This window comes from Halichoerus grypus, chromosome 3 (assembly GCF_964656455.1).
Source record: "Halichoerus grypus chromosome 3, mHalGry1.hap1.1, whole genome shotgun sequence".
NCBI classification, from domain to species: domain Eukaryota; kingdom Metazoa; phylum Chordata; class Mammalia; order Carnivora; family Phocidae; genus Halichoerus; species Halichoerus grypus.
In genome coordinates, this window is record NC_135714.1 from 91,427,739 (window position 1) to 91,452,425 (window position 24,687).

The 24,687-nt window shown below is 36.4% G+C and overlaps 1 long non-coding RNA gene and 1 pseudogene across 1 annotated transcript in view; both read right to left on the reverse strand.

Annotated features, from left to right (window-relative positions):
- Nucleotides 1-2,006: 2,006 nt before the first annotated feature.
- The window catches only part of LOC144381264 (uncharacterized), a 278,691-nt gene continuing 256,010 nt past the window's right edge, over nt 2,007-24,687 (reverse strand). The window contains exon 3 of the long non-coding RNA XR_013446155.1: nt 2,007-2,071. This is a non-coding gene — a long non-coding RNA (uncharacterized LOC144381264). The remainder of the gene's footprint in view (nt 2,072-24,687) is intronic.
- Nucleotides 16,116-24,687, reverse strand: part of LOC118528037 (gametocyte-specific factor 1 pseudogene) — a 102,998-nt pseudogene continuing 94,426 nt past the window's right edge.

The following is a 24,687-nucleotide window of genomic DNA, read 5'->3' on the forward strand; positions in this document are numbered from 1 at the left end:
TAATGAAGATTTTATTTACACTTCCATTTAAAATGGCAGTGGGTTGGCAGCTCCATGGATTGACCTCTCACAACTTTACATTTCAAATGTGTTCATATTGACAGAAATGAAATTGCTGGAATTTTGAAGTAATTTCTACAAACAATAAGATTGATTTGACTGAATGGAGAAAAAAAATATTTTCCTATCCAAAAGAGCACAGGAAGAAAATATTTTCTCTTCCAGTATATTTCTATGGATTTATAACTGAAAGGAATGTACCTTTGATTCCAGACTATTCCTACTTCCACTCCTGTCATATAAAACCTGCTCTTTAAAATTCATGCAATTTTATTACACTCTCCACTCCATTCTTCTTACCGTCATCAAATGAAATGAAGGTCTTTGTCATCTGGCCCAGTTTTCCCTTCATGTTAAATCCTCTCATCTGCCTGAAAAACTTTGCCATTCCAACAAACCCAGCCCTTCAGTTTCCTGGCCTACTGGTTCCATGTAACCTTCTCTTCCACTTCCAACTAGGATACCCGCAACCAGACTGGTACCCAGTCCTTGCCACAATCCACAATTGCTTCATCTTCAAAAATATTCAATCAAGTATCCTGCTTTCTCTCCACAACTGCTTCTCCTTCCACCTCTCCTGTTCAACCTCTTCCCTCAAGCAGTGCTTTGGCTTCGTTAGACTACCAGCCCATTAACGTATCTACCACAGCTCTTCCAATACATAAGTAATCTCCTTTCTTCACTTTCCTATCATCCAAGTATAGCACTCCTTGCAAATTCCAATCATCAGGAACACCTGACTCCAAAACCTAAGATCTAGATTCCAAAAGTAAAACCAAATAACACACCTAACAAAAAAGTTTTATGGAAAGAGAAGAAAAAATGAAAGGCAAATCTTGCCCCTACTCAGCTCTATATTCTGCCCCTCCTTGTGGAGCATCTTCAAGATCCATCCCCACACATGTTTTTTATTTGTTTTTGTTCTGATTCCTCTGATAAATATGAGCCATAGCTTGCAGTGCATCTCCTGAAGAGGTAGCAATTCCCTAGAAAGACCATGCTGACGCCGGGCTCTATTGGCTTAGAGGCAAAAAAAAAAAAGTGTAAGTAGTGAAAGATCCTGAGGAGAATAAACATCTTTTTTAAGAAATCTATTTCAGATAAGGTCTTTGCATCCATGCAGTGGGACATTGCTGTCCTCTAGCAAGAGGGAGATGAGCTAGCCTCCCTCCTGGGGGATTCATGGGAATCTGTGGGGTTTTGGTTCTCAAGAGCATCTACCCAAATATCTCCATTCCATGTGTTTGTCTTTAAGGAGACATAGACATAGGAGACTAGCTGGGCCTATGAATTCAATCTCTTATAACTCTGCCAGTCTCATAATCAAACTTCAGGCCTAATTTTCAGTACAGGTGGCTCTCTTTAAATGCTGCTTGTTATAAGAAACATTGTCCCCCCACCTCATATCTTTTAAGTGCTAAAGCTATCACATAAGCCAGTGCCTCCCCTTTCTTCTGTATTCCATCCTTGTTCCCTAACTGCTACAAACAATGTGAAAATTCATTCACATAGTAAGGTGTCCAAAGTGAATATATCAACACATTCTATACGTAAAAAAATAACCAATCAGAAGATCTAATGGGAAAAATATTGCATTTACAATACCAATAAAAGATTTTTTAATGCTTAGTAAATAAATTACTATTAAATTCAGCTACATGCAACACAAAGCCCAAATAAATAGTGGCTTAGATACACAAGTGGTTATTGTTTCATGTGAGAAGTCCAGTGGTCAGCGGTCCAAGACTAGAAGAGCTGTTCCACAGATCCCTAAGAGTCCTGGGCTTCTTCCTGGTTTCTGCTCTAGCCAGAATGTCCCATTCTCACCACAAGAAAGGGAAAGAGAACATACCTTCTCCCTTGAACACTCCTCAAAGTTGCATATACCACTTCCACTTATATCCCTTTGTCCCAAACAATGGCTCAATGGCTAGGCTTACCTGCAATGCGGGCTGTGAAATGAAGCCTTTATTCTGGGCAGACATATTCTAGCTGAAATTCAGGGCTTTCACTGCAGAGAAAGAAGGGGAGGAATAATATTAGGGGACACCTAGGAATGTTTAAGAAAAAAAATATAAGATCTACAAAGAAGGATATTCATATTGCCTGAGAGATACAAAAGATCTGAACAAATGAAAAGGCACACCATGTTCTTGGGTAAACAACAAGAAAATTACCTTGATAATCCACAAATACGTTGTAATAGCCATGAATTTTAGTGCCTCAAATACTATAACAAAAACATGTATAAAACAAGACTGTTAAATAGATGAGTAAATAACAGAAACACAGTTATAGTAACAACCTTTGGCAGAAAAAATAAATAAAAATAAGGTCATAATTATTTTTAACAATAGAATAAATAATATCCAGATGTCAGTTAAGGTCATCTTTCTGTCAAAAATAAAATTTGTAAACACCCCCATTACACATCAGGCAAATGTTCAATAGCCCCCCCAACACTTCTGTGAATTCCCACGTCTTTCCTTCTCAAAAGTCCCTCTAGCCTTAGTCTTGCCCTCTGAACCGCATTAGATTCTTGCCTTCTGTTTCATTCTACCTTAACCACTGTGCATTGGCCCAGACATGGGACACAGATCCTTTTCTTCATTGATCTAACAACAGCTCACAAAGGCCATTTTTGTGTGTAGTCAACTTAAGTTAAAGCTTGGGGCAGTCAAGTAGGTAGAATTACAGCCCTGATAAGTAAACTACTTACATATACTAGGCAACCTGTTCCTAAAAGTCATTAGTGTTTGGCTATCCCACCACTGTGAATTTCACCAATATTTCTAGTAAATCTAGCTTCTTGCCTTGTTACATATCTCTGCTTCCCCCAGGAAAACTGTCCTAACGCTTCCCTACTGCTCTGTTTTTAGGTCTACTTCATTTTGCCTCATCTCAGAAAAGAATTATTTCTCTCTCTCTCTCTCTTTCTCCCCCAGAGATAGCTCCAACAAATAGCTGGGTAGAACATATCAGAAGGGTTACAATATCACCATAATTTCCATCAGACTCCATAGAGTCATACCTAATAAACAGTGATGCACAGCAGCCAGCGTGTACTGGCTCACAGACACAATTATGTGGACTTCTTTCCTGCTCCTGATTCAGTGACTGAGTCCATAAGTAGGTTTAAATCCACATGGTGAAAGTATTTACACCTTGGAAGTTGGCAAACACTACAAATATCAGTGTTTTTGTTTTGGCTTAGGGAGGGGATTTGGGTATTTTTTTGTGTGGTTTTCTGTTGTTGTTGTTGGGTTTTTTTTGGATTTTTGTTTGTTTGTTTGCTTATTTGCAGGACAAGTTTATTAGCACCACACAGCATATACTCTAGAAAGCTCTGTGTTTAATCTGTAAATAAAGATTCAAGTTTTTTGACTCCCTCCCACAAGAACCGGCTTAACCCTCCAGGGCAGAAATAAGAGCAGGGCAAGGACACTAAGCAACAAGATGATTCCTTTGCTTGGATTCCACACAGACCACAGGAATATGATGTTCTGTCTTATTCTAGTCCATGATTTTCTCCATGCAACAATATTGAGTAGAACTGTTCAGGCAATGTGAGTATGCAACTGTATAATTTATTAATTTAATTTGTTAAGTACACTAACCTTATTAGAGTTCAAACTTGAGGACAAAAATAAGCTATTATACCATATTCTAAAGAGGTTCAGGGCATCAATATCTCTCCCAAGATCTAATGAAAAGTAGAAGAATCAGCCTACTACTGTCATCCAGGCCCCATCCCCACCAGACCCCACCCCAACCACCTGTATAAAGAGTTGACTGGAGGGAGAGAAGGAAGGGTTGTTGAAGTCAGTGGGCTTGTAGTGTATGCAGTATTTAGGAAAATGTACTTCCCCAGCCCTCAAGCCAAGATGGCAGGAGGCGATTTTCTCAGAGATTGTTAAATAGAATTTTTTTAGTTCCTCCAGAATGAGACAGGTGGCCTTGCACTGGGGGAATGGCTATCTGCTCAGACTTGATGACTTGTCCCTATGAATTAAAGAGAGATGATAACAGTAAAGCAGCCATGACAGCATTTGCTGTTCCAAGAGGACCAGGGGACACCAGAAAAGGAACTCATCTTGAGATCTTTTTGTGAATACCTCATCCAACAAGGCTACCCTCCAGACTAAGGGACGCCAGCATGCGGAGGCCATGGTATATACCACAGCGGATGGGAACTGAGTAGGAGAAATTAGAAGTGTTTGCACCAGAGAAGATGCCCCATGCTCAAGAAATCAGCCACAGGAAGATCTCACAGGATGGTGCAAAGAACTCGCACATGCCCATCCATGAGAGATCAATTCTTTCAATGCCTTTCATATAGAAAGCCTCACCACCATTTACTTGCACAGTAATTTAGCTTTCCAAAAGTCCAAAGATTATATGCTCTGATAAGCAAATGACCCAACAGTTTGAGTTAAATATAGAAGAATTAATAGAAGCCTTGAAAGTTCAATCTTTCCTTTCTCCTCCCATTACAATCTCTTTCCCAATAAAACATATACATCATTCTTGGCTTCTCTCAGAAAGTAAAAGCTGTTACAATGGTTTTGTTTTAAATAAAATTCCCCTTCCCAATAATTAGTCATACTGGAGTATGCAAATGTAGAGACAAGAAACCAAATTAACTCTATAAACATATCTGAGGCTGAGGAATTGTACCAATACTCTCTCTCTCTCTCTCTCTCTATATATATATATATTTTTTAAATATTTGAATTTGTGTCTCTAGGTCAGGTATGTGCTCTCCCTGCCAACCTCATTGGCCCACTTCCTAATGAATTATATTTGGCTGTTCAGCACATTCATATCACTTACCTGATTTCTAAAGGTGTTTGAATTTACCTGAAACAAATGTTGAATATATAGATGCATGTATGAATGTTTCCCACTAAGAGTGAATATGCCTTCTTTTCAAGCATCCATAAAACATTTGCGAATATTGTTTCAAGAATGGGCAAACAAATCAACAGAATATTAGAGACTATCTTAAAACCAATAAAATAAAAAAGATCATAATAGATGGAAAAGAAGCATTGTAAACTAATGTATATAGATGAATTACCCAAAGTTTTTGGGGAAATAATACTTTTGAGGAACACATTAAGTTGGATCACAATTTTAAACTATCATCCATTAAAATAAATTTTATTTAAAAATAAAAGCAGAAAACAGATGGGAATAATGACTAACTGATCTCAGAATGGATAAACGCTTTCTAAATTTAGGAACAAATAGATCGTTAGGATATGTTGGTTAAATTTATCTACGTAAAATTTGAGCTCTCTGAAGAGCAAAACCTCACAAGATTGTAAGACAATCCAAACTGGGAAAATTGTTTATATCAACAATGACGCATTTAATAATACTTACTATATTAAAATAATGACAACAGTAACAATATATGAAAACTCACTCAAACTCATAAAAAGGACACCAAAACTTTTATTGAAAATGGACAAATAATATGAATATAAAAATTACATAAGGTGGCATATAAATGACTAATAAAATATGAAATAAATATTCAAGCTATTAAGAGAAATACCAATTAAAACAGAAAGAACCATTTTTTATGTTGTCTGAGTTGTCCTGTTTTAAAGATAATGCTGCCAAGAGTATGGTGAGAAGGATCTCACACATATATCTACCAAGAAGGATAAACTGGTATAAATTCTTGGGAAGATAATTCAACAACATGAACAAAGATTAATAAATGTATTGCTGTTTAACCTAAAGGAAATAGTTACAGATGAGAATAAAGATTTATATTGAAGGAAGTTCATGACAGGTTATACATAAAAGCAAATATTGGAAACAACACAATTTCCAATAATAGAATAATTAAATAATTTTTAATAATTTAAATAACATGGTAAATGTTTTAAATATAACATTAAGTATGAAAGTACATATGTCAGCTTATAAAAATTCTAAAGCTTAAAAAAACACAAAGGAAACAAAATATTCATATTATATTTAGATAATATAATTATAAAGTTTTATTTTCTTCTAAAAACTGTTCAGTATTTTCTGAATTTGGCAATATATGTATATTACAAACATTTTATAAAGTGTTGCTTAAGCACTGAGTATGTTTTTTCAATAGTTTCAAAATCTCTAAAGAAAATACAGCTTTATGTCATAGTGGGTTTGGTACTACTGTCACACCAGAGTTCAAATCCAAAGCACCTACTACAAATCAAGAGTTAGAGACAGATAGAGGGACAAGGAATTTTCTCGCCCTTAAAAAGTGTCCAGTCTAATGAAGAAACAGACAAGAAAGTCAACTACTAGAACACAATATGCAAAGTGCTGTAACTGAGGCATTCACAGCAGTCTGTTGCAAGGTCAGTTGAAAAACAGTGAATTCAGCCTAGAGGAGGGTGTTGGAGAAACCTCCACAAAGAAGGTGACCTTTGATCTGAAGCATTCTTCTTCCTCACTCTTTTCTTCTTACAGTATATTAAAGATCAAGGAGATACAGTAAAGATAGAGAGCCTTCAAATTTGCCAACAAGGTCACGTTATGAGGGGTTCTTAAAATCAGCTGGTGAAAGGGTTATTTATTTTGACTATCTTAAATCTGAAAAATCTAAGGCCTCTTCCTACTAGAGGAGGAAAATATCCCCCTGATGGAAAAAGAAATTGGGGATATTGAGGACTTTGCTGCATCTCGGAAGTGGGACTGGGATCCCACACGGAGCAGGGTGTGGCAAAGAGAGATACTTCTCTTCGAGAAAGGACAGGTTGCTCAGCTGCAAGCTATGGAGTGGGTGACTGACAGCCTCCAGCCATTAACTATATCAGGGTCTGTCTCAGCCTTGCAGCTGAAGTCATTCTTATCTGAGGACAGGGGAAGACAATCTAGCCAATGACTGAACAAGAGAGTGATATAGGAAGCTGGCTATTTTGATCCAATGTGGGACCCTCTAAAGGGCAATTGTTGCTCCAGACTTCTCTGTTGAGTTTCATCAGGTCAGCATCACAGTCTGATGGCTCCTTTCTGCCTCCTTCCTCCTTTCCTTCCCCTTTGGCACTTCTACTGAGTCTCCATATCTGCTTCCCAGAGAATCTAACGGTCACAAGGAAGGTGAGTCAAAAAGGCCCAGGGAAGTGTGGGTAAAGAAGAGAAAAGGAACAGGACCGGAAGGAAAAAGAAATTTGGCCTCCGTGAGTCTAACTGGGCCAAGAGCAATGTAATTTTCTTTCTGGTAATGTCCTCTAGGTTGTTGTAGATATTAAAAAGTATACAAGGAGCACCGTGAGATGACAACATGTGCACCAATTAGGAGGAATTAGAACATTGGGAACTATTGCCAGTTGGTTGGCTTGGATGAATAAAAAAGAAAAAATGTACATTGAGACATGGCAAGAATTAAAACTGGAAAGTTGGGAGCTAGACCATGGAGAATGCTGCACTTTATGTCAAATAAATGAACATCTTTCCTTTCAACTTTCTTAAATATGTTCTTTTTGGACTTCCATTATTTTTGTAGTCGTATGAGAAGACAATGGAATTATAACATGAACCCAAAGTGAAATTTATTGATATTATCATGCTTAGAGTGAATGTTGGAAATAAAATCAAATATCAGAGGGGCACCTGGGTGGCCCAGTCAGTTAAGTGACTGACTCTTGATTTTGTCTCAGGTCATGATCTCAGGGTCGTGGGATTGAGCCCACGATGGGGTCTGTGCTCGGCCGGGAGTCTGCTGGAGATTCTCTCTCTTCCTCTTTTCCTCCCCCCACTTGCATGTACTCTCTCTCTCTCTCTCCTCCCTCAAATTAAAAAAAGGAAAAAAAAAATCAAGTGTGGCTGGATGGCTCAGTCAGTTAAGCATTTGTTTTCAGCTCAGGTAATGATTCCAGCCATGGTCCTGGGATCAAGCTCCGCATCAGGCTTCCTGATTGGTGGGGAGCCTGCTTCTCCCTCTCCCCCACTTGTGCTCTCTAACGTGCGCTCTCTCTTACTTTCTCTCTCAAATAAATAAATAAAATCTTTAAAAAAATCAAATATCAGAGAAGTATGAACCTTGCCAGGACTTCTAAATATCTACTTACCCTTACATCTGTCATAATATTTCAGAGGCACACAATTAGACTATTAACTCCAGTGATCACAAAAGAAGGTGGCAATTTGAGCACATATAAGATTTAGCTAAGATATGTATTGAAAGGTTTTTATCACCAGTGTACTTTCAGATAATAACAGTTTCTCTGTGATATGGTCTTTTCCAGATCAAAGTTTCCAAATATCTTTACAAAACTACATGTAAATACCTATCCAGAGAGCTGTTCTTTTCTGTGACATAGTTTGCCTTTCAGACATGTTACAATCACTTAATCATGACTCACAACCACTTTTATGGACAGCTACATCAAATTGATTGTGGTTTACAAGGCCTAGGAACTAGGCTAGTTCCTCATGGCGTTTACTTCACTGTTATCTATCACACAATGACAAAATAATAAGTACATAAATTCATTTTGTTTCAAGTGTTACAAAGAACAGAAGAGCTAAAACAGTCCACACGGTATTCTCCTAAGTGGGTATTTTCCAGTGACCCTCATTGGTTGACACTGCTCAATAAAACATTCTTAATACAAATGTTTGTGTCCATGGTAAGGACTCAAATGGGCTTAAGCTGAGAATCACTTGAAAGCAGGGGTTTTGTCTTACATTATTCTCTGTATCTATAGTGCCTAGAGTCCCATAGATAACAATTTCTGACTTTTGTTTTAGTTTTGAAAATCAGAAATAACTTCTCTGAAACTAGAATAGCATGCATTGTTCCAATGACTATGCTCATGGAAATGGAACTAGAAAGGGGAAAAAAAAAAATAGAAATGGAACTGAAAAAGAAAAAAAAAAATCCAGGAGCTTAGTAAGTTACAATTTTTAGTAAAGTTCATTATGATTAAATGGCCCCAAAAAATGCATCCACAGTGGCTTTCTCTCATCCAGTCATACATTTTTAGCCTCTGCAAAGCCTGGTAGGCCATTGGCCCGGCATGAACTTCATGAATTGTAGATGGCTAGCATTTGTAAATACACTGCACTGCCCCAGAAGTAATTTCTCTGATGCTAATGAAAGTTTTGCAGCTGTGTATGTTTATTAACAAATAGGTTTAAAATGTCAGCCATGATTTATTTTCTACCAAAGTCATTTTATAGCATGTTTTCTGCTTCTATCAGGATTATCATCAGTTCAATCAATAGAAATGACAAAATAAATAAAAGAAAAACTATAGATAAACTTAAACAAAATTACCAAAGACAATAAAAGGTAAAAATGTAAATGTCACTTGAGTTGCCTTCCTTTTCTGTTTCTCCATCCACTCTTCTCCTTTATCCAAGAATTTTTATGAATTATACTGAACAGATCATTGCACTAATGCCCTGACTCAAGCTCGTTGTACAGATTTCTTAAGGGTTTTATCTGAGAGCTTAGCTAGAGATGCAAAATTTGAAATAACAATATTTTTAGAAGGATAAATATAGAACTTAATCACCTTAGTAACTGTTCAATATTTATTTTCATACTCTAATTAACCACATGACAGTTTACTATAAATATGCATGCTACTATTGACCGAAATGCATAATAAAAATCTATAGACAGTCTCCAACTTACAATGGTTTGACTTGTAATTTTCTGACTTTGGGATGGTATGAAAGCTATGTGCATACAGTAGAAACCATACTTCGAATATTGAATTTTGATCTTTTCCCAAGCTAATGATTCACAATACGATACTTTCAAGTGATACTAAGCAGAAACAGCAAGCCAGAGCTCCCAATCAGCCACGTGATCATGAGGGTAAACAACTGATATACTTAAAATCATTCTGCACCATACAACCATTCTGCTTTTCACTTTAGTATCCAATGAGATATTCAACACTTTATTATAAAATAGGCTTTGTGATAGATGATTTTGTCCAACTGTAGGCAAATGTAAGTATTCTGAGCATGTTTAAAGTAGTCTAGGCTCAGCTGTAATGTTTAGTAGGTTAAGTGTATTAAATGCATTTTCAGGTCATGATATTTTCAACTTCAATGGGTTTATCAGGATATAACCCCATTGTATGTCAGGAAGATATGTAATTATATTTGAAGCAGAGGTTAACAAGCAAAACTTTATTTGAGAAATCTTCTTGTTAAATTCATCAAAGTTTAATGAAAATTGTGAAATTAACTAGTTAATTTTGCCTCTGACATTTTTCCCAATTCAAGAAAGAATCATCTCCATCTATCCCTAGCTCCCTTTAAAACAAATTATTATGTTTTTCTACTACTAAAATAATATATGTCAACATTTAACATGAGAAGGTGCTCTGTATCTCTATGTTATCACTTAATTATATTAACTATATTGATGCATTTATACAACTCCTTCCCCAGAATATAAATTCTTCTAACCAGAAATAGAAACTTTGAGACCCTGGAGCCTTAAACAGTGAACAGCACGTATTAGAGGCACAACATGCTTTCTATTAAACAAATAATAATTAAAAAAACAAAAACACAAGTTCACTACTAGAGTTATTTACTTATTTTCTTGGCATTTCTTCTCAATTTTTAAATTATATTCTTTCTGGATTATTTTTCTAAGTTGGAAAATAATTCTAAAAATTTTTGATAAGAAAACAAAACATTCAGGGGTGTCTGGGTGGCTCAGTCATTAAACACCTGCCTTCGGCTCAGGTCATGATCCCAGGGTCCTGGGTTCAAGCCCCACATCGGGCTCCCTGCTCTGCGGGAAGCCTGCTTCTCCCTCTCCCATCCCCTGCTTGTGTTCCCTCTCTCGCTGTGTCTCTGTCAAATAAATAAATAAAATCTTAAAATAAATAAATATATATATATATATATATATATATAAAAGAAAATGAAACATTCAGAAAGCCCTCAAGAATCAAATAAGTAAATCTCATTGGGTAGAAATGAAGACACTATAAAAGGAAGATATTTCAGAAAGCCAGAGAACTTACTGTCATTGCTAAAACTGTGACACTCTCTACTCCACTTCCTTATAATGTTACCTCTTGACTGTTAAGAAAGTGAGATCTTTACTATAAGAGGAAAGAGATAAAATAGGTAATTAAAGAAGGCAAAGAAGAGCCATGCAATATTAAATGAGAATTAGTAATATTAGTATGAGCTCAAGATTTTTTATATGCGTTTTCTAACTCTATTCACTGGATGGATATAGGAACAATAACATCTCTATAACAATGAGCACATTTTATGACCAGATCTTGTATTCTAAACACCATTCTCTACTGAAAGAAAATAGAAAAATTTGGAGAAATGCTTATTGCAGCAATAAGTTGGGAATAATACAAAGTTAACCTAAGAAATCATGTTGCACTAGAAAGAAATAAAAGTGCTCAAAGACTAGTGAGGTTGTATTAGTTATCCATCACTATAAAATAAATTATTCTCAAACTTAGGACCTAAAACAATAAATATTTATTATCTCAGAGTTCTGTGATTCTAAAATAGGAGGACAGCTTAGCTGGGTCTTCTGGCTTAAAGTCTCTAAAAAGGCTGCAATGAAGTTGTCAGCCAGGCTGCAGTCCTCCCAGGCTCATATGAGAGAAGATACACTTTTAAACTCGTTCATGTGGCTGTTGACAATTGACAATATGTGTTTTCTCATTACCTGTTATATTGAAAGCTCAAGTTTCTTGCTGGCTGTTGATCAGAAGGCATTCTCAATTTCTAGCCATGTGGGCGTCCTCATGGGGAAGCTGACAATATTGTGTCTGGCTTCCATTAGCATGAGCAAATAAGAAAGGAAGAGATGAATAGCAAGACAGAAACCATGGGCTTTTCATAACCTAATCTCAGACATGACATACCATCACTTTTGCCCTCTCCTGTCTGCTAGAAGTGAATCACTAGATCCAACCCACATTCAAGGGGAAGGATTATATAAGGGCATGAATATTGAGGGAGCAGGGATCACTGGGAGACGTTCTAGTGGCTACTGATCACACGGATCATATGTGCAAAGAAACAAACTTGAATGAGCTCCAATTAAATTGGCTATTTAGGACAATTTGGTCATCAATAAAAATAAATATGATAATTGATTAAGATGCAATGAATTTAAAAAAAAACAGTCTATAGCTATTAGAAAAGGTAGACGAGAAAAAATAATTTTTTAAAAGATTTTATTTTATTTAATTTAGAGAGAGAGAGAGAGAGAGAGAAAGAGTGAGTGGGGGAGGGGCAGAGGGAGAGAGACTCTGAAGCAGACTATGCACTGAGCATGGAGCCCGACAGGGGCTTGATCCCATGACCATAAAATCATGACCTCGAGATCACGACCTGAGCCAAAATGGAGAGTCAGATGTTTAACCAACTGAGTCACCCAGGCACGCCCAAAAAAGAACTTTGAAGTGACACGAAATATAGTATTTGAACTCAGATTGTCATTTTAAATAGGAAATTTAGACTTCTTTTTTGAAAACTCACACATTATCTTCAATAATTCTATCTTTCACCCAGTTTCTATGGAAAGTTTACACATATATTTGATCCAATAAAAATTTTGGTCTATCTCTTAAAAAAAAAGGAAAAAAGAAAAGGAAAGAAAAGAAGGAAAAGGTGGGAAGTAGAGAGGAAGAACAGTCTTATTTATAAAAGAATGCCAGCTGATAATAGAAGAAATTAGAGATTTAGAAAATCATCATCTTGCAACCCCTCAATGTAATAAATGATTCAGGTAAGGATTATTAAAAAGAGCTAAAGGCACTGCATGAAATGTAGTTGTATAACAGGATAGTTACATAATGTCAAAATATCATCTAATATATTAAATATTAATTAAAAAGATCAAAAAGTATGTTTTTTTCAATACTTATTCTGGTGGTCTGCACCTTAGCCAATCACTAATAGTGAGACAATTTTATTATATGCCTTCTGATAAAATTTAATACAAAATATGGATCATCACCTATGAAATATTCTTGCCATAAAGTTTTGAACTTAATCTAGTGAAGCTTTTAGACCACAAATTCAACTTACAGTAAATACAGGGGATAGAGGGACAAATTAAATGATACTATGAGCAAGCAGACAGACAAATCTAGAATGTATGACATCTACAAGAAAATTACCCTGAGTTCAAAAGTCACTGTCATGGGGTAAAAATAAAAGAGAGGAGTCTTGTTTCAGACAAGACTAAAGAGAGATAAAAACCAAATGTAATGTATGAACACTGACTAGATTGTGCATAGGAAAAAATATATTGCTTAAGTCTCTGGGGGATGCCATCCATGGAGGTCACAGACAGATAGTACTAGGTTATACAATAGGGTTTATTGAGTGAAAGGTTTAAAACAGAAACATGAGCAGAGAACCCAGGCAGGATAACCAGCATTGTGGATAATTTTGTGGGATCCCCTACTCTGATCTTGCACCCTGGGGATTGTAGGAGAAACTGTAGGACCCAACTACTAGGAATCTGACTGTGACAGAGAAGTGGGGAGGGGATTGCAACAACCAGCAGTGGATCTTGGCAGGCCAAGTTCACACTTGCAGTGCCCACATAGTAATCCCAATCAGCAGCTTTGCTCATCTGCAAAACCAAGTTGGGGTTACTCTGACCAGGAAATTCACTGGGTTACAGATCTGCCTGAACAGATACTCAAGTGGGTTTTGCCAGCTCTAGGGTCCAGTTTGCCTGCAGTCAGGCAAGGTGTTGAGTCACAGCCTCACACGCTGTGGCTAGTGCTGTACAACCCCCTCTGACTAGAAGGGGTACTGACAACTCCTGAAAGCTATGCAGCCCAGTGATGCTCAAGCTGAGAGGCAGGTGAGCAGAGCTGATTATCCTCAAAGCAAAGTCAGTACTGGGCAGGGAGCCTTCCCATACTATGCACAGGCAGGGGAATTAATTCATAGCCAAGGCTGAGGGTAGCTCCTGGCCCCTCCCAACCAGAGAGTTTGTTTGGGAAATTGACAGTAGCCTGAAGAGGCCCTCCAGCTCCTACACAGAAAAGGGTGTTGAGACATTGTCCCACCCCCTGTGGAGGGTGTCTTCCAGCTCCATCTAAACAGAAGGGCTAGTGAAAATGCCTGAAAGCTATGCAGCTCAGCAGTACTCAAGCAAAAAGGATAGACAGACCTAATAGTTTGCAGAGCAAAGCCAGTGGCCATCCCCCAGTGAACTGTACAGGCCCTGGGCCCTGCCCTACTCTTCTTTCAGGGCAGGGAAGATAATTCATAGCCCCATCTATTACTGAATATGGTACCTGGTCTCAACCATCTAGTAAGGCTGCCCAAAGAATTGAGGCAACCACAGAGCTCATCCTATAGCCTCACTTGGTAGGAAACAAAGCCAGTAATCCCATCTAGCAGCCAGTGACACATATTCCATCCCTGTTTTCAGAGCTTGAACAGTTGCCTCGCCCAAAAATAGACCATAATAGGAGGCCCTACTTTCCAAGGACATTACCAGCAGACACACTCAAAAACCCAAACTGAGCAGACTGATGAAGAACTGTCTCTGTCAAAGCAACTTGTAAAGTCTAGAAAAAAAGCCCCATTACTCAAATGTACAGATAGCAATGTAAGAAATTAAGGAAAATTAGGTAAACATGAAGCCACCAAAGGAAACTAATCAAGTTCCAATAACTGACCCTAAAGAAATGGACATCTAATAAACTGTCAGAGAATTCAGAAAAATCCTCTTAAGGAAGTATAGCAAACTACAAGAAAACACAGATAACTGAACAAAATTTTTTAAAAAATGCATAAAAAATGAAAAGTTGACAAAACAATAGCAACTATCAAAAAACAAAAACAAACAAACAAAAAATAAAACATAAATCTTAGAGTTGAAAAATGCAAAAACTGAACAGAAGAATTCAATAGTTTCAAAAGCAGGCCAGACCATGCAGAAGAAAGAATCAGTGACCCAGAGGATAGAATATTGGAAATTACACAGTCAGAGGAGCAAAAAGGAAAAAAAAAAAAAGAATGAAAACATATGAAGAATACCTATGGGAATTATAAAACACAATGAAAAGAAACAACATATGCATTATGGAAATTCTAGAGAAAAAAAAAAGAGAGAGAGGAAGGGACAGAAAGTATATTTAAAGCAATAATGGCTGAAATCTTCCCAAACCTGAAGAGAGATGAGCATCCAGATCCAGAAAGCCCAAATGATTCCAAATAACTTGAACCCAAATAGGGCTACACTGAGACACATTATAATTAAATTGTCAAAAGTCAAAGACAAAACATTTTAAAAGCAGTAAGATAAGAGAGAAGTTACATACAAGGGAATCCCTGCACAACTACAGATAGATTTCTCAACAGAAACTTTTCAGGCCAGAAGAGAAAGGAATGACATATTCAAAATATTGAAAGAAAATAGCTGTCAATCAAGAATTTTATACCTGGCAAAGTGGTCCTTCAGAAACAAAGGAGGGATAATAAAGACTTTCCCAAACAAACAAAAGCTGAGAACGTTCATTACCACTAGACCTGCCTTACAAGAAATGTTAAAGGGAGTTCTTTAAGTTGAAGTAAAATAATGCTAATTAACATCATCAAAACAGGGGTGCCTGGGTGATTCAGTCAGTTAAGCATCCAACTCTTGATTTTGGCTCATGTCATGATCCCGGGGTCCTGGAATCGAGTCCCACATAGGGCTCTTTGCTCAGCAGGGAGCCTGTTTCCCCCTCTGCCTGCTGTTCCCCCTTTCTTGTGCTCTCTCTTTCCCTCTCTCTGACAAATAAATAAATAAAATCTTTAAAAAAATGTAAATTGTAACAGCAATAACCTAAAATGTGAGAGGAAGAAGTAAAAGTGTAAAATGATAATTCTATTGAAGTTAGGTTGTTATCATTTTAAAATAGAGTGTTACAAGTGTTTAAGTTTTTTTTTTTTTTTTTCAGTTTGAAGATCACAGTTTATCTTTCTATAATTAAATTAGGAGAAAAAAATGAAGAACCCACTGGTATCAGGAAGGAGCAAGAGTCTTCTAGGGTCTGGCATTTGATGAGATAGATAGTCACCTACTGTGCATTTCCATTGTTTTTCCATGGCAGAACATACAGTAGAGACTTGGGAATGCACATGCCTGAAGCCAGGTTACTCTTATTTCCACAACTCTGTTGCTTGCAGGGCTATTGTTGACAGAGTAGTTGGCTGTGCCCCAGACCAATGGGGTGCTAGTCTGTTGCCACAGATCTTTATCTCAGTCTTCATCACAAGGAGGGCACTGCCATGTGCTCTCAGCCAGAGTCTCTTGTCCAAGGTTCCTGGTTTGGTTGACAACATCCTGCTCAATACAACTTTCATCACCACAGCTTGAGATATAATGACTGATTTTGGCCCAAGGAACCTGATGGCAAGCATTAAAGGGACAAGTAGCCAATTTGTAACATCAAGATGATTCTTTCTGTACTTGATAAGGTGATAAGGAAACCTGCAGACCCTGATCTGGTGTTTTTTATTATGGGGGCATTGTAATAGCCTTTAGGGTCCAGGGAATTGATATAAGTTTCTTTGATGTTGGAAATGAAGGAGCTGAATCCAAGTGTTCAGTGGAGACATGCTCTCCCCACAGTCACCTTCTCCCCACATCTGCACCCCAGCAATGCTCACGTCCAGCCTAAGATATTTTATATAAGCCTCGTGATAACCACAAGAAAAATCTTTTGATAATTACTCAAAAGACCATGATAAAGAAGTCAAAGCACACTGATATCAAAATATATTAAAACACATAAAAAAGACAGCAGTATAAGAAGCAAGGAACAATGGATCTACAAAACAAGCAGAAAACAATGAAAAAGGGCAATAGTAAATCTTACCTATCGATAATTACTTTAAATGTAAACAGATCAAATTATCAATTCAAAAGATATAGAATAGCTGAAAGAATAAAAAAAAGCAAGATCTAACAATATTCTGCCTATAAGAGACTCACTTTAGCCGTAAAGACACATAAACTGAAAATGAAGGAATAGAAAAAGAAATTTCAAGCAAATAGTAACCAACAAAATGCAGGAGTAAACTGTATGTGTATCAAACAAAATAGACTTTAAACTAAAAATGGTATAAACAGAAAAGGAAGGTGATTATATAATGATAAAGGGATCAATACATCAAGAAGATATAATATTTACAAATATTTATGTGCCCAACATCAGAGCACCTAAATATATAAAGCAAAAACTAAAAGAGCCTAAAGGAGAGATAAATAATGATATAATAATAGTTGGATACTTTAATACCCCACACTCAACAATTATCAAGAGATAATCAACAAGCAAACAACAGATTTGAACAATACCTTAGACCAAATGGACCTAATGGACACATATAGAACATGTTATCTAACAACAGCATAATACACATTTTTTTCAAGCATATATGGAACATTTTCTAGGATAGACCATATGTTAGGCCACAAAACAAATCTTAGATAATTGAAGAAGATTGAAATCATGCCAAGTATCTTCTCTGACCACAATGGCATGAAACTAAAAATCAATGAGAGGAGGAAAACTGGAAAATGTACAAACTCATGAGAATTAAACAACGTTCTCCTGTGCAACCAATGGATCAAAGAAGAAATAAAAAAAGTTTCTTGAAACAAACAAATATGGAAACACAACTTGCCACAATTTATGGGATGCAGTAAAAGCAGTTCTAAGGAAGAAGTTTATAATAATAAACCTCTAAACAACCTAGTGATGCCTTAAGAAGCCAGGAAAAGAACAAAGTGAACCCAAATTTAACAGAAGAAAGGAAATAATAAATATTAGGAAAGAATTAAATGAAATAGAGAACAGAAAAACAATAGAAATGATTGACCAAATAAAGAGTTTGTTCTTTGAGAAGGTAAAGAACCCTTAGCTAGACTAACCAAGTAAAACAAAACAAAACAAAACAAAAACAAAGGACCCAAATCAACAAAATTATAAATAAAAAGATCAAAATATGCCAACAATCTGGACAGCCTAGAAGAAATGGAAAAATTCTTAGAAACATACTACTTACCATGACTAAATCAGGAAGAAATAGAAAATGTGAATATATATTTCTTCCTATTAAGGAGGTTGAATCAATAATCAAAAATCTCCCAATTAAGAAAAACCAGGACCAAATGGCTTCCCTGGTAAATTTTACAAGTTAAAGAACAATAAACATCAATCCTTCTCAAACCCCTCCAAAAAATAAAAGAGAAAGAACACTTCTAAACTCATTTTACAAGAACTGCATTATTCTGATACCAAAACCAGAAAAGGACACTACTAAAAAAACAAAAACAAAAACAACAGTAACACCAACAACAAAAATATAAACCTGCAGACCATTTGTTATTCCTGATGCATAAAGATGAAAAAATTCTTAATGAAATATGAACAAATCGAATTCAGCAGGAAATTAAAAGGATCATTCACCATGACCAAGTGGGATTTATCCTTGTGATGCAAAGATGGTTCAACATATGCAAACCCATCAATGTGATATTAATAGGATGAAGAAAATAATCATATGATTACCTCAAAAGACTCAGAAAAAGCATTCAATGAAATTCAACATCCATTCATGATAAAAACTCCTAAAAAACTGGGCATAGAAGGAACATATCTCAACATAATAAAGGCTATATATGATAAGCTGACAGCATCATACTCAATAGTGAAAGAATAAAAACTTTTCTTTTATGATCAAGGATAAGACAAGGGTTCCCACACTTAGCACTCCTGTTCAACATAGCACTGGAAGTCCTAGCTAGAGCAGTCAGGCAAGTAAAAGAAATAAGAGGTATCAGAATTATAAAGGAAAGTAAAATTGCCTGCATTTGAAGATGACATGATTTTATATACAGAAAATCCTAAAGTCTCAACTCAAAAACTTTTAGATCTGTGAGGGGTGGGAAGGATGGGGTGGCTGGGTGATAGATATTGGGGAGGGTATGTACTATGGTGAGCGCTGTGAATTGTGTAAGACTGCTGAATCACAGACCTGTACCTCTGAAACAAATAATACATTATATGTTTAAAAAAGAAGAAGAAGAAGATAGCAGGAAGGGAAAAATGAGGGGGGGGGGCAATCGGAGGGGGAGACGAGCCATGAGAGACTATGGACTCTGAGAAACAAACTGAGGGTTCTAGAGGGGAGGGGGTTGGGAGAATGGGTTAACCTGGTGATGGGTATTAAAGAGGGCATGTACTGAATGGAGCACTGGGTGTTACACGCAAACAACGAATCATGGAACACTACATCAAAAATTAATGATGTAATGTATGGTGATTAACATAACATAATAAAATTTTTAAAAAAAGAGAAAAAAACTTTTAGATCTAATCAATGAATTCAGTAAATCTGCAAGATACAAAATTAACACAAAAATCACTGGCATTTCTATACACTAACATTGAAATTTCTGAAAAAGAAATGAAATCAATCCCATCTACAACAGCATCAGAAAGGATAAAATACTGGGGCACCTGGGTGGCTCAGTTGTTAAGCGTCTGCCTTCAGCTCAGGTCATGATCCCAGAGTCCTGGGATCAAGCTCCATGTTGAGCTCCCTTCTCTGCGGGAAGCCTGCTTCTCCCTCTCCCACTCCCCCTGCTTGTGTTCCCTCTCTGGCTGTCTCTCTCTCTGTCAAATAAATAAAAGCATTTAAAAAAAGGATAAAATACTTAGGAATAAATTTAAATGAGGAGGTAAAAGATCTCTATGCTGAAAACTATAAGACACTGATGTAAGAAACTGAAGAAGATGCAAATAAATGAAAAGGTGCCCCATGTTCATGAATTGAAAGAATTAATGTTGTTAAAATGTGAATATTTCCAAAAGCCATCTATAGATTCAATGCAATCTCTATCAAGATTCCAATGGCATTTAACTGGATATTCACATGTAAAAGAATGAAGCTGGACCCATACATTACATCACTCACAAAAAAATAACTTGAAATGGATAAAAGGTCTTAAATATAAGACCTGAAACCATTAAACTCCTAGAAGAAACTGCTAGAAGAAAACAGGAACAAAGCTCCCTGGCATGGGTCTTGGTAATAATTTTTTGTATAAAATACCAAAAGCACAAGCAATAAAAAATAAACAAGTGGGATTGCATCAAACTAAAAACTTCTGCACAGCAAAAAATACTATCAAAAAAGTGAAAAGACAATCTACAAAATAAGAAACATTATTTGCAAACCATGTATCTGGTAAGGGTTAATATCCAAAAAATACAATGAACTCATACCAACTCAATACCAAAAAAACAAAACAAAACCATAAAAACAATTTAAAGTATGGGCAAAGGACTCAAAGAAATATTTCTCCAAATAAAATATATGTAAGGCCAGCAGTTATGAAAAGATGCTCAACATCACTAGTCACCAGAGAAACACAAATTAAAACCACAGTGGCTATTAGAATGGTCATCACCAAAAAGACAAGAGATAACAAATGCTGATGTGGATGTGGAGAAAAGGGAACCCTCCGGCACTGCTGGTGGGATTGTAAATTGGTACGGCTACTATGGAAGACAGTATGGAGGATCCTCAAAAAGATTAAATATTAGAACTCCATATGATCCAGCAATTTCATTTTGGGAATATATCCAAAGGTATCAAAAACACTAACTTGAAAAGGTATTATTTACAATAGCCAAGACATGAAAACAACCAATCAAAGTGTTTATCAATGAATGAATGGATAAAAAAGTTGTGGTATATATATTCAATGGGATATTATCCAGCCATAAGAGATGAGGAAATCCTATCGTTTGTGACAACACAAACGGAACTTGAAGGTATTAGGGTAAGTGAAATAAGTTAGAGAAAGACAAATAACTGTATGATATCACTTCTATGTGGAATCTAAAAAGCAAAAACAAAAGACAGAAAAAAAAACCTGAATTCATAGAAAAAGAGATCAGACTTGTGGTTACCAAAGGCAGGGAGTAGAGGGAGGGAGAATCAGAGAAAGATGATCAAAATGCACAAGCCTGCAGTTGCAAGATAAATAAGTACTGGGATGTAATGTACTACATAATGACTATAGCTAATATCACTGTATAATATATAGGAAAGTTGTTAACAGAGTAAATCATCAGAAGGAGATGAATTATCATCTAAGAATTATCATAAGGAGAAATTTTTCCTTTATTCTTCTCTTCTTTCTTTTCTTTATATTGTATCTGTATAAGAAAATGGATGTTAGCTGAACCCATTGTGATAATCATTTCACAATACCTGCAAATCAATCATCATGTTGTATACATTAAACTTATATGGTGATGTATGTCAGTTATTTCTCAAGAAAACTGGGGCAAAAGGGAAAAATTTTTCTTAAGAGAATAGATGTTGGTATCACAGAGACCTGTTTTGACTATGTCTTTGACATTAACTGTTCAAAGCTGTATATATTATTTAACATCTGCACTTGAGTTTCCTAATCTGTAAAACATATAGCATTTTTATTGTGTTTGGGAATAGTAAATGAACATATGTATCTAAAATGTTTGGTACAGAGCAAACCTTCAACAAATGCTCATTTTCTACAAAACAACTCCCCCAAGCTAATCTGCCAATACTGTATCTTTCTTTACAAAAAACAGTCTCTTAATAATGGTGGTGAAAATTAATTTTCCAATCACATCTATAACTAAATTTTCTTCCAAAATAGTCTGGCTACAAACATGGGTATGACTCTTCTTTTTAATCATGAAAAAACAAAGAACTTGATTGAGGTGATCATTTAGGTCACAAAATTCTAATATTGTTTAATTTTAATATTTTTTCCTAAAGAAGAATCTGTCTTTTCAAATATAATGAGCATTAATATATAGTTCACATAAATCTGGCACAGCATTAATCTGTTCAAAATTTTAGGATTTTTTTGTTATTATTCTTCAAAGAGATAACTGATTAGATTGCAATTAAATGGAAACAGGAACAAGATTATGAAACTCACTAAAATGCATGGTGAGGAAATGAAGAGACTACTAACACAGTCTAATCAAATGAGGGATCCTCCTCACAGATAAGCCAAGCAAAGGGGTGTCAGAGGCACTGTTCCCTCTGTTTGCAGCACATTAATTAAGGTTTGAAGTCACTGGGTTTACAACCTTCTTAAATCCTACATCTAAGATTTCTCAATATGCATTTGACCCCATTCCTCCAAAAAAAGATTTAAAATAAGTCCCAGCTCCTGAGGTGAAATGCCATTCTTTATTTAATTTCATTACTCTTTGTCAGTTTTGGTTGTTTTTTGTTTGTTTGTTTGTTTTGTTTTGTTTGTTTTGTTTTTGTATGGCTGTGTTTGAACAGTATACTGATACCTCTGCTACTCATCTTTCTGTGCCCCATGGTATGGAGAGTGTCTTGACATTATGATTTAAGATTATTTTTCGATATTGTTAAAAAACAGATTTCCATTTAGAGACACTTGAGAGATGCAAAACAAAAAGAATGAAATAAAAAATACACCCTTAAACGCTCTTTGTCTGATCTTTCTAGACAATCTGGGAGCTGTAATACCTCAACATGGCCTTCTAACCTAAACAAGACAAGTCTATTTGGAGTTCCAACCACCTCACAGCTACCAACCTGAGAAGTGCATGCATAAAGGAAGATAGGAAAGCGGTGCTTTGCAAGCATGCATTTTTCCTTCAAGATACATTCCCTTTTTCATTAGTTTCCACATCCTCTAGAGAAAAAATGGGAGAAAGTCAAACACAATATTTGATTCAAGTTTAAACCCATAAATTTGTCAGTTTGAATTGCTGCTTTCTTTCCAAAGGCATTTAAAACAATTTACTTTTCATATTGGCCACAAGCTAAATATGATCTCAGCTTCCTTAAAAAGGGACTCTGTCAAGGCTGGGAGAATGTGGGTATGTGGCTCCCCCCAGCGGCCACTGGGAATGTCAGCACAGTTCAGAGAGACGGAGAAAGTGATGCTTTGAATTACCGGTGGCCAAAGCCCACTGTCCAATCTTCTTCACCACCTGGTAACAGCTGGTGTGTATGTAAAGATGACATGAAAAACGGATGGAGCTCAAATCCAGGAGGACTTCCCTTGTATAGAAAATCAATTTAAAGTAACAAAAGTACCAAGATAAAATTTCCAAGAACTTCTGAATCTTAAATAACACAGCTAAACTTTAGGGAGAAGAGATGGCCAAGGAGAAGATAAGAGCAAGGCTTTATTCCACATAGCATTTTATTTAATAGTTTAACAGTTTCAGATTTAGAAAAGTAGAAAGAAAAACTATAACACCAGGGGACAAACTAATACCAGAATATTCCCAAGCTGACAAGTGGGTGGAGTGAAAACTGACACAATAAAAAAATTTTAACGTACTGAATGTATTCCAGCTGAGAGCCCACAATATCAGCAACTCCCAGAGGTCCCAGGCAGACACTCAGAGATTCACTGCATCAGAATTTCTGGGCCTTGGCCCAGGTTTCAACCATATCCCACATACAACATTGCCTTGACTCTCTTGAGGGTTCAACCTTCAGAGCAGCCTCTAAATTCAAAGCACAGCTTCTGAGAAGGGAAAATGCTTTGGAATAGAGATGGGAAGATATATCTGCCTTTCACATTTATAAGCCTCCATATTCGGCAGCGCCGGTGAGCCCACAAGCACTGCACACAGACAATTCACAACCACGGTGACTGCTCAGATAAGAACTGGGAGGGAGGTTAGGCTAACCCCTCCTACCAACAAGCCTGACTCACCGATTCTGAGAGCTCACCCCACCTCTTAAATGTGTCTCCTTCGCTAATTCATGCATAGAACCCCTCCTTACCTTTGTCCCTTTTCTGGTTTGCTTTCTTCTTTTATTTTTTTACCTCTACCTGGCCTCTCTCCTTAACACAGCCACCTCTACCTCCAAATACTGTTCTTTTCTGGATCCACAGCCTGACTACTCTCTCTTGACTTTTATTTCCCTTAATCTTCATCTAATGAACTTTCGTCAGCCTCCCGTTATTACTAACATGTGAAGCAATCTGTTAAGGGATAAATTACTGAAGAGTTTCTGCTACAGTGCATTACAGAGTCATAGAGCTTAGAGCCCCAAAGGGTCTCAAAATACAACGTGGCAGAGCCTTCAGCTTACAGGCTGTTAAGGTGCCTCTTTGAATTTTTCAGATACTGAAATTGAGGCTTAAAGCAAGTAAGTGTCTTGCCCACTGATAATTACCTGGAATTTGCAGCTTCGTAAGACATAATATTTCCCATTATAAATACCACCTCTTACACATAACAACATGGAAAAAGTTGTGAGAAAAGGGTTAGGTTTTTTTGTACTCGTTGAGCATTGTCACTTGAATAAAAAGCCACCTGACAACACTTACACTTGAATCCCAGTATTAGAAACAACCCACTTTTTAATTATAACGATTTTGTCTTTTACACTCTTCCTTTTTTTTTCTTCACTTCAATATGAATAATTAGCCCTTTTTTAGATAAATATCTCTTCTCTGGTTATTGCGTATGAACACAAATATGTTCTCATTTTAAGGTATATTGTTTTCACCCGCCAGGTGTCATTAAAAATTGCATCTGCAAAAAGCCTACCTCGTGGTTTTTTATGTTTTGT